This window comes from Ahaetulla prasina, chromosome 2, assembly GCF_028640845.1.
Source record: "Ahaetulla prasina isolate Xishuangbanna chromosome 2, ASM2864084v1, whole genome shotgun sequence".
In the NCBI taxonomy this organism is placed as follows: Eukaryota; Metazoa; Chordata; class Lepidosauria; order Squamata; family Colubridae; genus Ahaetulla; species Ahaetulla prasina.
The window spans coordinates 183,882,119-183,895,363 of record NC_080540.1 but is presented as its reverse complement, the minus strand read 5'-3'; positions in this window follow the sequence as shown (position 1 = coordinate 183,895,363).

Here is a 13,245-nt window from a genome sequence, read left to right as displayed (position 1 = left end):
GGGATGGATCCGCATGGACCGCGGCAGGGTCAGCCGGTAGGCCACCGGATTGATGACCGCCTCGACAGGGAACGGACCGATGAACCGGTGGTCCAGTTTCCTCGCCGGCCAGTCGGACGGGAGATGCTTTGAGGAGAGCCACACGCGGTCTCCGACCGCCAGCGGGGGTGTTGCTCGTCGGGAACGATCGGCGACCCGCTTGTAGTCCTCCTGCGCCCGATTCAGCTGCCGACGCTCCATCTGCTGGACCGCGTGCAACTCGGAGAGAAAGGACTGCGTCTCAGGAACCGGGGAGTCTGGGGGCACCAGAGGGAAGAGCCGCGGATGGTACCCCAAGTTGGCCAGGAATGGGGTGGTCTGGGTGGAGGTGTGTTGGGAGTTGTTGAAGGCGAACTCCGCCAAGGACAGGTACTCGGCCCAGTTCTCCTGCTGCTGGTTCACGAAGCACCGGAGGTACTGCTCTAGGACGACGATGACCTTCTCCGTCCTGCCGTCGGTCTCCGGATGGTGCGCCGACGACAGGCATACCTGCACCTCCAATGCGGCCATCAGGCTCTTCCAAAAGCGAGCCGTGAACTGCGCCCCATGGTCCGACACCACCCTGTCCGGCAGACCGTGGAGGCGGAAGACGTGCTGCAAGAAGAGACGGGCCATCTTGGTGGCGGTGGGCAGCCCGCGGCACGGGATGAAGTGTGCCATCTTGGTGAGCATGTCCACCACCACCAGTACCGTGGTGAACCCCGAGGATGGTGGCAGGTCCGTCAGGAAGTCCATGGAAATCGCCCCCCAGGGTCTGTCAGGAGTCGGCAAGGGCTGAAGGAGACCGGGAGGGGCCCCCGTGGCTACCTTGGCTTGCCGGCACGGCACGCAGGACGTCACGTAGGCATGGACGTCATGTCGCACCCGGGGCCACCAGAAGGTCCGTGTCACCAGGTTGAGAGTCTTGAAAAACCCAAAATGGCCCACGGCAGGGTTGTCATGGCACAGGGCCAGGACGAGGGACCGGAGAGGTCCCGTGGGCACATACAACCGCCCCCGGAACTTGAGCACGTTGTCTTCCAATGTCCATGGAGACGTGGGGCCCGCCTCCGCTCGCTGCTGCTGAGACAAGGCATCTTGGTGCTGCGCCTCTTGCACCCGGGCCCGTAAGTCCACCGGTTCCCGGGCGGCGGCCAAGGCTTCCGCCGGCAGCACTGTCCGTGGAGGAAGAGGGTCTTGGGTGCTCAGCTACTCCGGCTTACGGGACAGGGTTACGGGACAGTCCGCCCTCCGGTTGTGGCCGCTGGGGATATAGGTTACGCAGAAGTTGAACCGGGCGAAGAACAGCGACCACCGGATCTGCCGCTGGTTCAACTTCCGAGCCGTGGTGAGGTGCTCGAGGTTCCGATGGTCCGTTTGGACCTCCACCTGATGCCGGGCCCCCTCCAGGTGGTGCCGCCACGCCTTGAACGTGGCCTTGATAGCCAGCAACTTTTCCCAGATGGTATAGTTGCGCTCGGAAGGGTTGAGCTTCCGCGAGTAGTACGCGCAGGGAAAAAGAGTGCCGCCATCTGCCGGGGCCTGTAGCAGCACCGCTCCGAGGGCGACGTTGGAGGCGTTCGTCTCCACCACGAAAGGCCGGTGCGGGTCGGGATGTCGCAGGATGGGCTCCGTGACGAAAGCCTTCTTGAGAGCCGTGAAGGCTTCCTCCTGCGGGGGACCCCACTGGAACGGGACCTTCTTCTGGAGGAGCTGGGTGAGCGGAGCCGTCAGCGTGGCAAAGCCCGGGATGAAGGTCCAATAGTAATTGGCGAAGCCCAGCAGCCACTGGACATCCTTCACCCGACGCGGGGCTTCCCAGCTGCACAGGGCCTCCACCTTGCGCGGGTCCATGGCGATCCCCTCGGGTGACATGATGTGCCCGAGGAACTCGATGGACGTCCGGAGGAAAAAGCACTTCTCCAGCTTGGCGTAGAGCTGGTGCTCCCGCAGGCGCTGCAGGACCAGGCGGAGGTGCTGGAGGTGACTTTCCCTGGACCGGGAGTAGACCAGGATGTCATTCAGGTAGATCACCACGAACCGATCCAACATGTCCCGGAACACATCGTTCATAAAATGTTGGAAGACGGCGGGGGCGTTGGTCAGCCCGAACGGCATGACCGTGTACTCGTAGTGTCCGTACCGGGTGCCGAACGCCGTCTTCCACTCGTCCCCTTCACACATCCGCACCAGGTTGTAGGCCCCCCGGAGATCGAGCTTGGTAAAGATGGAGGCCTCCCGCAGCCGGTCCATCAGCTCCGGGATGAGCGGCAGGGGGTAGCGATTCCGCACCGTGATGGTGTTCAGCCAGCGGTAGTTACAACACAGGTGCAAATCCCCCATCTTCTTTTTCACAAAGAGGACCGGGGCCGACAGAGGAGACTTGGAAGGCCGGATGAACCCTCGGGCCAGATTTTTGTCCAGAAAGTCCCTGAGGGTGGGCAACTCGGGCTCGGACATGGAATACAGGCGTCCCGTTGGCAGTGGGGCACCGGGCTGCAGGTCCACGGGGCAGTCGTAGGGCCGGTGCGGGGGCAAGCGGTCCGCCTCCTTCTCGCTGAAGACGTCAGCGAAGTCCTGCAGCTCAGGGGGCACGGCGACGGCCAGGGTGAAGACGTCCTTCTTCTTCCTCAACCTGTCTGGGCATGGAGCCAGGGCTGGGGCCGGGAGCATGTTAGGACATTCCTCAGCGTTCGGAAGCAGATAAGACAGGCCCGGCTGCGGGGAAAGCGGATGTTGTGACCCAGGTTCCTGGACCCAGACTCCTGGACTCGGATGATTCAGAAAATGAGGGAGAAGACCTGGCAAGCCCTGCTTCTCTTGAGCCCTCTCCCTCCCTGGCACCCACTCAAAGGGAGGGGCCGGCAAGACCTGATTCTCCCGGGCCTTCTTCTGATTTGGCAACGCCCCAAGAACAGTTTTGGAGGGACGCAAGATTACGAAGGCTTGATCGGCGTGCGCAGCAGCGGAAGAGTTGGGACAAAGCCAAGTCATAATTGTCATGCAGTGACATCTGCAGAGACTATAAATAGGAGGCGGGACTTCCTGGTTTTTTGTCTCGGACAAAGCAATGAATTTGGCGCAAGCTAATTCATGGAGGGAAGAATATATTCGTGAGTAATTCTGGCCTTATCTATAATTTCCTCGTTATCTCCAGAAACTTGGCAGACCCGTGGGTAGACGTGGCCAGGACATGTATCTATGTAAATAAAAGGGGAAAAAAAGGAAGGCCTCTGACGGACTCTTTGCTGGGAGTATTGGGGGAAGGGAAACAGAACATTTTGTCCGAGACCAGACTGAAACATCTTCCACCAAGGATGGATCAGCAGCAGGTACAGCAGCAGTTAGAGCAGCTACAAGCGGCTAATCAACAGCTCCAGCAGCAAGTGGCTCACTTGGCAGGCCAACTTGCTGCCAGGAATGTGCCTGCAGCCCCCATCCTCCCACTCCTCCTCCTCGCCGCAAGTGCCCGATAACCGTGCGGATAAGTTTTCTGGGCAGCCTGAGATGTTCCCGACCTTCTTGGGACAGTGCCAGCTCTACATGGCTATGAGGCCAGAGGATTTCCCAGGCGACCGGGCTAAGGTGGCCTTCGTGATTAACCTTCTTTCCGGCTCGGCTGCTCGATGGGCCACGCCCCTCTTGCTCCAGGACAGCCCCTGCTGGCGGACCAACAGCGTTTTGGCAGCACCTCGCACCATGTATGAGGACCCGTTCGAATGCTGACGGCAACCAGGCGCCTTAAGGAACTCCGTCAAGGGAAACGCCCCTGCAGGAGTACATCGCGAATTTCGTCTTTTGTGCCAGGACTCTGACTGGAATGATGCAGCGCTGGTGGGCCAGCGTTCAGGAGGGACTCTCAGAGGAATTGCAAGGCGAGCTGGCCCGCGTGGAGGCGCCGCGGACCCTCGACAACTTGGTGCCCTTTGTCTCCGCCTCGATGCCCGTCTGCAACGGCGACCGTCCGTCGCACCCCGGGACCCTCCGTCGACATCTGCACCCCACTTCCTGCACCACCAGCACCCAGGGTCGCCCACGTTTTGTAACCGCTGCGGAAGAGCCCATGGAGTTGGGAGCGCCAGACCTCGCCTAACAGCCCAGGAGCGGAACCGGGCGCCAAGGGGATTGTGCCTGTACTGTGGGGAGCCCGCCACTACCGCTTCTTGCCCCAGAAAGCGAAGTGGGGCACGCCTGCCGGTCCCCGAATCACAGCGTGACCAATCGGGAAACGGAGCAGGGGTGGCCTCCGGGGAACCCTAGGGCCGGCACGCACTAAGGCCCCACTCGACGCTATGGAAGTAGACTCTGGGCCCCCTCGGCATCTGATTCTGGACACATGGATATGGTTGGGGAACCAGTCGGACGGGCTCCAGGCGCATGCGCTGGTGGACTCAATGGCCACAACAAACTTTATGGACCAGGCCTTTGTGACCCAGTTTGCGGTCCCCGTGGTTCCAGTGGACCCTCCGATGCGGGTTGAGACAATTGATGGACGAGAACTGGTGTCCGGCCCCATTAAATTTGCCACCCAGCCTTTGCGCCTGGCTATTGGGGACCATGAGGAGGCGATCCAGTTTTATGTCACGGCGGACCTTCATTTTCCCTTGGTCCTTGGGTTGGCCTGGCTTCGGACCCACGATCCTCAGGTGGCCTGGTCGCGAAACGCCATCTCTTTCCCGAGTCTGCAGTGCGTCGACCACATCCGCCACACCTGTGCCGGCCAGAACGTCCCCACCGCTGCCATCACCTTGCCTCCTGAGCTGACGGACTTCGCCAGCGTGTTCAGTGAGAAGGAGGCGGACCGACTACCCGCATCGGCCCTCGATTGCCCGTGGACCTTCTGCCCAACGCACCACTGCCTGTGGGACGCCTGTATTCCATGTCGGAGCCCGAGTTGGCCGCCTCAGGGACTTCCTGGACAAAAACCTGGCCCGAGGTTCATCCGCCTTCAAAGTCCCTCTCGGCCCCGGTCCTCTTTGTGAAGAAGAAGACAGGGACTTGCGCCTATGCTGTGATTACCGCCGGCTAAACGCCATTACGGTGCGGAATCGCTACCCCCTGCCGCTCATCCCGGAGCTACTGGAAAGGTTGCGGGAGGCCACGATCTTCACCAAGCTCGATCTCCGGGGGGCCTACAACCTGGTGCGGATACGAGAAGGAGACGAATGGAAGACGGCATTCGGCACCCGATACGGACACTACGAATACACTGTCATGCCATTTGGGTTGACCAATGCTCCCGCCGTTTTTCAGCACTTCATGAACGACGTGTTCCGAGACATGTTGGATCGGTTCGTAGTTATCTACCTGAACGACATCCTGATTTACTCCCGGTCCAGGGAAAGCCACCTTCGACACGTCGGTCTGGTTCTGCAACGCTTGCGGGAGCAACAACTCAATGCGAAGCTGGAGAAATGCGTCTTCTTCCGGACTTCCATAGAATTCCTCGGGCATATCATCTCGCCCGAGGGCATAGCCATGGACCCATGTAAAGTAGAAGCTTTGTGTAGCTGGGAAGCCCCTCGTCGGGTGAAGGATGTTCAGCGCCTACTGGGCTTCGCCAGCTACTACCGGACCTTCATCCCGGGCTTCGCCACACTGACAGCTCCACTTACCCAGCTCCTCAGGAAGAAGGTTGCATTCCGGTGGGGTCCCCCGCAGCAAGAAGCATTCACAGCCCTCAAGAAAGCCTTCGTCACGGAACCCGTCCTGAGGCATCCCGACCCGCTCCAGCCTTTTGTGGTGGAAACGGACGCGTCCAATGTGGCTCTGGGAGCGGTGCTGCTACAGGCTCCGACGAATGGTGGCACACTTTTTCCCTGCGCTTACTACTCCCGGAAACTCAACCCTTCCGAGCGCAACTACACTATCTGGGAAAAGAGTTGCTGGCTATCAAGGCTGCATTCGAGGCTTGGCGACACCATCTGGAGGGCCCGACATCAGGTGGAGGTCCGAACGGACCATCGGAATCTCGAGCACCTCACCACAGCTCGGAAGTTAAACCAGCGGCAGATCCGTGGTCGTTGTTTTGCCGGTTCAACTTCCGCGTGACCTACATTCCCAGCGGTCACAACCGGAGGCGGATGCCCTGTCCCGCAAGCCAGAGTACCTCTGCGCCAAGGACCCCTTCCTCCACGGACAGTGCTGCCGGCAGAAGCCTTGGCCGCAGCACGGAGCCAGTGGACTTGCGGGCCCAGGTGCGAGGCGCAGCGCCAGGACGCCTGGTCGCAGCAAAGGAGAGCGGAGGTGGGCCCCACGTCTCCTTGGACCTTGGAGGAGGACTTACTCAAGTTTCGGGGGCGATTATATGTGCCCACAGGACCACTCCGAGCCCTCGTCATGACCCAGTGCCACGACAACCCTGCAGCAGGACATTTTGGGTTCTTCAAGACCCTCCACCTGGTGACACGGACCTTTTGGTGGCCCCGAGTGCGGCATGATATACATGCCTACGTGACATCCTGCGTATCGTGCCGGCAAGCCAAGACCGCCACGGGGGCCCCTCCCGGGCTCCTCCAACCCTTGCCGACACCCGACAGACCCTGGGGGGCGATCTCTATGGATTTCCTGACAGACCTGCCGCCGTCCTCTGGGTTCACCACGGTGCTGGTGGTGGTGGACATGCTCACCAAGATGGCACACTTCATCCCATGCCGCGGACTGCCCACAGCCGCAAAAACGGCCCGTCTCTTTCTGCAGCACATCTTCCGCCTCCATGGTCTACCGGACAGGGTGGTTTCGGACCGCGGAGTTCAGTTCACAGCCCGCTTCTGGAAGAGCCTGATGGCCGCGTTGGAGGTGCAGGTATGTCTGTCGTCATCGCACCATCCGGAGACCGACGGGGGTACAGAGAAGGTCATCGGTATACTGGAACAGTATCTCCGTTGCTTCATCAACCAGCAACAGGACAACTGGGCCGACTACCTGTCTCTGGCGGAGTTTGCTTTTAACAACTCTCAGCACACCTCTACTCAGATGACCCCGTTCTTTGCCAATGTGGGGTACCATCCGCGGCTCTTCCCTCTGGCACCACCGGACTCTCCTGTTCCCGAAACGCAGACCTTCCTGACGGAATTGCATGCGGTCCAACAGTTGGTACGTCAGCAGCTGAATCGGGCAAAGGAGGACTACAAACGGTCCGCTGACCGCTCCCGACGGGCAACGCCCCCGCTGGCAGTTGGAGACCGGGTGTGGCTCTCCACCAAACACCTCCCGTCCGACCGGCCGGTAAAGAAGTTGGACCACCGATTCATCGGCCCGTTCCCTGTCGAGGCAGTCATCAACCCGGTAGCCTACCGACTGACCCTGCCACGATCCATGCGGATCCACCCCGTTTTTCACCGGTCCCTTCTGGTTCCTGAGGCCACACCGAGTCCCCTTCGGTGCCCAACAGCACCCGTCACTGTCGCCGAGGACGGGTCGGAGGAATACGAAGTCCACAGCGTAAGAGACTCTCGCTGGCTAAAGGGTCGTGTCCAATATTTGATCGCGTGGAAGGGATACGGGACTGATTTCTCCTGGGTAGATGCCTCCGACGTTCATGCCCCTGACCTGGTGCAGGCCTTCCATGAGCAGAACCCAGCCCGACCGCATCCCGATCGTCAGCCCCGGGGGAAGGGCCCTGCGGTGAGGGATAGTGTTGTGACCCAGGTTCCTGGACCCAGACTCCTGGACTCGGATGATTCAGAAAATGAGGGAGAAGACCTGGCAAGCCCTGCTTCTCTTGAGCCCCCTTCCTCCCTGGCACCCACTCAAAGGGAGGGGCCGGCAAGGCCTGATTCTCCCGGGCCTTCTTCTGATTTGGCAACGCCCCAAGAACAGTTTTGGAGGGACGCAAGATTACGAAGGCTTGATCGGCGTGCGCAGCAGCGGAAGAGTTGGGACAAAGCCAAGTCATAATTGTCATGCAGTGACATCTGCAGAGACTATAAATAGGAGGCGGGACTTCCTGGTTTTTTGTCTCGGACAAAGCAATGAATTTGGCGCAAGCTAATTCATGGAGGGAAGAATATATTCGTGAGTAATTCTGGCCTTATCTATAATTTCCTCGTTATCTCCAGAAACTTGGCAGGCCCGTGGGTAGACGTGGCCAGGACATGTATCTATGTAAATAAAAGGGAAAAAAAAGGAAGGCCTCTGACGGACTCTTTGCTGGGAGTATTGGGGGAAGGGAAACAGAACAGCGGACGAGGCACAACAGAGTTATCAACTGTACGCTGATGACACCCAGCTGTACATTTCCACCCCGGACCACCCCAACGAAGCTGTCGAAGTGCTGTCCCGGTGCCTAGAAGCCGTGCGGGTCTGGATGGGGAGAAACAGGCTCAAGCTAAACCCCTCCAAGACTGAGTGGCTGTGGATGCCGGCATCCTGGTACAGTCAGCTGCAACCACTGCTGACTGTTGGGGGCGAATCATTGGCCCCAATGGAGAGGGTGCGCAATCTAGGCGTCCTCCTGGATGGACGGTTGTCTTTTGAAGATCATTTGGCGACCATCTCCAGGAGAGCTTTCCACCAGGTTCGCCTGGTTCGCCAGTTGCGCCCCTTTCTAGACCGGGATTCCCTATGCACAGTCACTCACGCCCTCGTCACTTCTTGCCTGGACTACTGCAATGCTCTCTACATGGGGCTCCCCTTGAGGAGCACCTGGAGGCTCCAGTTAGTCCAAAATGCAGCTGCGTGGGTGATAGAGGGAGCCACTCGTGGCTCTCATATAATACCTCTCCTGCGCAAGCTGCACTGGCTACCTGTGGTCTTCCGGGTGCACTTCAAGGTGCTGGTTATCACCTTTAAAGCGCTCCATGGCATAGGACCCGGATATTTATGGGACCGCCTTCTGTTACCATATGCCTCCCACCGACTGGTGCGGTCCCATAGGGAGGGTCTCCTCAGGGTGCCGTCAGCCAAACAATGTCGGCTGGCGGCCCCCAGGGGGAGAGCCTTCTCTGTGGGGGCACCTACCCTCTGGAATGAGCTTCTTCCTGGACTCCGTCAACTTCCTGACCTCCGGGCCTTTCGCCGCAAGCTGAAGACTTTTCTTTTCTTCCGAGCAGGACTGGCATAACATGGGTTTTAAATTGGATTTTTAAACGGGGTTTTATATCATGTCTTTTATAATTATAGTTTTAATTGGGTCACATTGAATAAGTTTTTAAACTTGGTTTTATTGTATGTCATATTGTATTTTAGCTGGCTGTTAACCGCCCTGAGTCCTTCGGGAGAAGGGCAATATAAAAATTAAAATATTATTATTATTATTATTATTAGTCTTTTAGCCACACATTAAACTCTGCTACATGCTGGCCTTTCCCTTTTTGTTCCTTGTATACTGGTAAAACCTCTGAAAAGATAAGCCTACAACCTATACTACTAAGTTCATACACCAAGCTCTTGAAATCATTCTGTACAGAAAGTACATCCTTTTGGGACAGATCATTTGTACCAAGATGTATAATAGCATCAACATCATAGTCCTTACTGGCATTCTTGACTATCTTAAGAATACGCCTCTTGTCTCTGCTAGCAATAGCACCTGGCAGACACCTGACCTCTTTCAAAACCTCCATATCTTTTTCTAAATTTACATCCCTTACAATTGAATTACCAATCAGAAAGTGGCTTCTCTTTTGGAACCGTGCTCTTCTTGTGTGACAAGATAGGAGAGACTTCAATGAGGCAAGGCTAAGGGAGATGGGATAGGATAGGGAAGGATTCTGTGGGGCAAGGCTGAGGGAGAGGTTATGGGAGGCTTCTGTGGGACAAGCCTGAGGGAAAGAAGGGGATAGGATAGGGGAGGCTTCTGTGGGGCAAAGCTGAGGGAAAGAAGGGGATAGGATAGGCTTCTGTGGTGCAAGCCTGAGGGAGAGAAGGGGATAGGATAGGGGAGGCTTTTGTGAGGCAAACCTGAGGGAGAGAAGGGGAGAAGAGAGGCCAATCATAACTACTCATTAATTTTCAATTTTTAAGTGTCAATTTATCAAGTTTTGTAGCGAAGCACAGGTATCCAGCTAGTATAAATCATATAGATTACTGTTTATTTCTAGGAAGGCTTATTTAAATAATATTCACTTTCACATCCATTTGGTTTTGAAAGTATCTTTCTACTCATTCAGCAAAGTTGTACATTCTTACATGGTTTTTATTTTTCCTAGAAGTGATTTTAAAGTGCATTTCTTTTTATGAAATCGGAAAAATTCCACAAGCTGTTTACATTGCTTTTCTTGATACTTTTCTTCTGTTTGTGCACAGCTTTGTTTTTGGCAGTGATGGCTACCTCTACCAAGGCCGGGGTTGGCACTGGGTAGGAGCTCACACCCGGGGCTACAACAGCAAAGGATACGGCATCAGTTTCATTGGGGACTATATGAAGATTCTCCCAGACTCCTATGAGCTGGAACTGATGAAGAACAACTTCATTCAGTGTGCAGTGAAAGGTGCCAGGCTGCAGGTGAACTATACCATCCATGGACACCGACAGATGGTGCCCACCTTATGCCCAGGAGACAGACTTTTTCAGGAAATAGAAACATGGAAAGGTTTCAAAAAAAGATGCTTTATAGACAACGACGGCAATAAGCTTTGTATCTAATATGGAACCTGGAGCTAAAGTACAAAAGACTTTTATCTCAGTACCCTTCTCAGACACCAGGGGGCAACCTTTCACACTAGCAATGATTCAGTGGTTCAATGCAAATTTCTCAATTAAAATACATTATCAAAAATTCATTCATTTGCATTCTTTTGAAGAAAATTACCCCCCTCCTAGAAGAAAATATTTTAGAAAATATTTAAAAAGCAGAATATTATATTTCCCTGGATCAGAAAAGGAGAAACATGTTTAAAGACAAAGCAGCTCCCAGCCCCCCACTTCAGCTCCAGAGTGATGGGATTAAGACATGCCCTCTACCTATCTAGCAACAGAAGTCACCACATGGCACCTGGGGATATTGCATCACTCAGCAAGATTCAACCAAGCCTGGGACTCAAGACAACCTACAAAGTTTCCCCTGTATGGCTCCATGTGGTCCTGTCCACCATTACACCATCTTTCCAAGCAGTCTCTATATTTCCTGTGTCCTTCTTCCCACTGAACCCAGATGGACATTTCTTCTAACACTTTATTTAAATGTTTGGGATGGGAGCTGTAATATGAACATTCTGGGACAAGAGTACTATAGTGGGTCTTGGGTGGAGAAGACACAAAATAAATGAAGAAATATTGCAAGAGCAGCAGAAAAACCCAAATCTGATGTCAGGTTCCAACTAATGCATCCATCACAAATTGAACTCTGAGGCATTCCATTTCCTCAAAGTACAAATTTATTTAGATACACCATATTGGCATTAACTGGTGAAAAGCCAGTACTAAAATTCCCAGGCTTTTCACTCCAATATAAGTTTCAGATTCTCAAGTTTCCAAAACAAACTGTCACAACCAAGATGGGAGCTGGTTGCTTGGTGACTTCTCTCCTCCTCCTCCAGTCACCCAGCCATTGGAATGTGCTAGTATTATGATTGAAGGCTCTATCCTCTTTCAGCTCCAAACTGTGTCAAACTGAATTCATATTAGAATACCCAAAGATACAAACAATCCCACATCCAAATCAATTTCAGGCTTGACAGGCTTCCCTCCCTCCCTCAACAGAAGGAACATCCCTGCAAGAGATAAAGCACAGTGGGGTTAGTCAGTGCCACTACCCACTCTTCCTCTCCTGGGAGGCCCCTTGGGTTTCTGAGGATACTTGTCATGGAACTGTTTTACCAATCTATCTGCTTATTTTCCAGCTCTTTACCCAGATGGCGTCAGAAAGTGGGTACCCCTTCCAATACACCAAGTATTCCAATTTTCCCCTTTGCACTCTCGAGTCTAAGATTTTCTTTATCTCATAGGTAGTTTGACCCTTGATCAGCATGGGCTTAAGGGGTGCTCGACCCACTGGTCGGACTTGTGAACTCACTGCTGGTTTCAACAGGCTGCAGTGGAATACCGGATGTACCTTCCCCAGTAACCAGGGAAGTTGAAGTCATACCGTGATTGGGTTTATCACTTTCACTATGGGGAATGGTCCTAAGAATTTGAGACCAAGCTTCTTAGAGGCTAGTTTTAATCTCAGATACTTTGTGGACGAGTAAACATGTCCCCCACTTTAAACTCCGGTTGGGGAGACTGGTGCTTGTTAGCCTGTTTTTTATTTGCCTTCGCTGCCTCACTTAGGGCCTGTTTCATACTTTCCCATGCTTTCTTCAGCGAATCCATCCACTCAGTTAGTGACATGGAGGATGGTGGTTCCCTAGGGAGCTCTGGCATGGGGACAAATTCTGCTCCACTAGTCACTTGGAAGAGAGTCAGCCCAGTGCTGCTGTGCACTGCATTATTGTACACTACCTCAGCAAACTCTTCCCAGTCTGATTGCTGATAGTTGTCGTAACATCTTAAGAACTGTTCCATCATGGTGTTAGTCCATTCTTTGGCCCCGTTAGTGCTCTGATGAAATGCAGAACTAAGTCCTTGTGAGGACCCGAGGACCCGGGTCCCCCCCCCCGAATTTAGCTGTGAATTGGACACCTCCCCACTTGGAAATGATTCTGTGGGAGACTCCATGCAACCTATAAATATGCTTGATGAATAGGTTAGCCAACTTCCACGCTGATGGGAATCCTAGGCAAGCTACAAAATAGGCCTGTTTGGAAAACAAGTCTATGATGGTCCAAATAACCATACTTCCCCCACTCTCAGGGACTTCGACAATGAAATCCATAACTATCTCTGGGTAGTTATGGGTCTGCCACTTCCTGGAGTACTCCTGGGGGTCTGCCACTTCCTGGAGTACTCCTGGGGTCTCCCCAGCCCCATCTTCATCGTCGTGCAAATGGCACAACTCTTTACATGTCTCTGTTCTGTCCCCCCCAACCACAATCAATTAGAAACGCAAACTGACTACATGTGCCAGCAATTTATTCTTGCTGCAGATAACAATTCTGGCAACGAACCTGCGAGTGTTTGCCAAGTCCTCTTATCTATCAGAACAACTGCAGTCCGAGCTGGAACAATCCCAAAGTTCAGAAGGAAACGAAACAGAATCCAGGAGCCAAAGTACAGCCAACGTTTTCAACAGTCAATTGTTTGTTCGTCACAGGGCTGGGAAGTGGCTCACCAGGCTAATGCAGCCTGTTATTAACACACAGCTGCCTGCAATTACAATTACTGCAGGCTTGAGTCCCACCAGG